The sequence below is a fragment of the Amphimedon queenslandica genome, unplaced genomic scaffold (assembly GCF_000090795.2).
Source record: "Amphimedon queenslandica unplaced genomic scaffold, v1.1 AMPQUscaffold_4635_Cont23387, whole genome shotgun sequence".
NCBI classification, from domain to species: domain Eukaryota; kingdom Metazoa; phylum Porifera; class Demospongiae; order Haplosclerida; family Niphatidae; genus Amphimedon; species Amphimedon queenslandica.
In genome coordinates, this window is record NW_003555054.1 from 1 (window position 1) to 1,555 (window position 1,555).

At 33.2% G+C, this 1,555-nt stretch overlaps 1 long non-coding RNA gene across 1 annotated transcript; it reads left to right on the forward strand.

Annotated features, from left to right (window-relative positions):
* Positions 1–241: 241 nt before the first annotated feature.
* On the forward strand, positions 242–1,075 carry LOC109592595 (uncharacterized). The gene is made up of 3 exons (XR_002190434.1): positions 242–647; positions 855–954; positions 1,018–1,075. It is a non-coding gene; the product is annotated as an uncharacterized LOC109592595 (long non-coding RNA).
* Positions 1,076–1,555: the final 480 nt, after the last annotated feature.

Genomic DNA, 1,555 nt, shown 5'->3' on the forward strand with positions numbered 1-1,555 from the left:
TGTACTATACACCTACGTATGGTATTGTTGATTGCTCCATTTGCTACATAATACATGTACATTTATATATAGTTTTCCTAATTCAAGGTCCTGTTTAGTAAGGTACAATACTGTTAATAGAAGTGAGCAGTATTAGAATCATCCTGTCCATCTCCATTATGGACTCCTCCCTCTATTCATTCATGTATAAATGATATACATGTACATTTACATATATTTATAACATTCTGCCCCTCCTCCTGCTGGTAGTGACTCCCTCTCTCCCTTTACAGGAGAAAGTTGTGGTAATGTCCTCATTCAGTCCTCAGCGTGACCTTTTAGCAGACCTGGTTAGTACCCAATCTCCAAACAAAGCTCACCTGAGGAAGATCCATCACTTCAAGGACTTCCTTGATAAGATATTTATACTTGATCCAAGCAAGAGACTCAGCATCAATCAAGCACTCCAGCACCCATTCATCATTGAGAAACTAGACTAGTAGTACATCAATGTACTGTGTACTGATAATGCTAATAATAATAATAATAATGAACTAATAATTGTGACTTTTTAATTTTAGAGTAATTCCTGGTCTCCTCTCTCTTCTCTCTTCTCTAACGAGGTTGTCTGTCCTTGTTCTAACAGATTAGCTCCTTTTGCTAAACCTGTAATTACTAATACACAGTAATTGTGAATCTAATACTTGTACTGTATACTGTATGATTCAAACTGTCTTTTATTTAAACAGCTTCTTTCCTTTTCTCCTCTCCCTCTCTCTTTTGTGTACAATTAATTAATTATGAATTTCTTTTATCTCTTCTTTTATTTATATTAATAATAATCATTGATTATATAATGATGCATTTCTTTACAGGCCTTCATAATGAAGACACTCTCTTCATATTATAGTGCTGCCTCTGCTGCACTATATGCTCTGTATTGAGCTGAGGTCATCAGTTTATGCACTGCCTCAAGTATTGTCATTAAATGCCTGAGGCTAGTTAATATTTATTTTATTTATTTATTATTCTTCACAGGTTGAGTAGCAGTGGTCCAGAATTCTTAAGTCTACCAAAGGAAGACTGTCTCTTACAACTACTCTGTAAGTGATAATTTAATAAATTGTAACTCCTGAAACTAAGTACATTGTACATGTACAACTGTGAAATTTGTCTTTGTTCAGTTTTCTGATACATGTACTGTACATTTACATGTGCATGTATGTGCACAACAATGAAACTTTTTATTAATCATTTTTTTGGTACACATACATGTACATGTACATATACATGTACATACATGTATAATGAGATTGCAAGTTTCAGCAGTATGCTATAGGAAACTGACGGTCATGAAGTTTGGATTTCAGTTAATATACTAATAAGGTTTAGGCTCATCCTTAAATGTAAATGTTTCCTTTCATCTGCTGCATAGGACATTTTTATTTTTCTATTATTTTTTCATATCACATTTAATCAATGTAACTTTTACCTACATGTACATGTGCGCCTATAGACAGTAAAGGTTACCTTTTTAGTAAGGTTAGTTTGCTACCATAATATTATTGTAGCTATC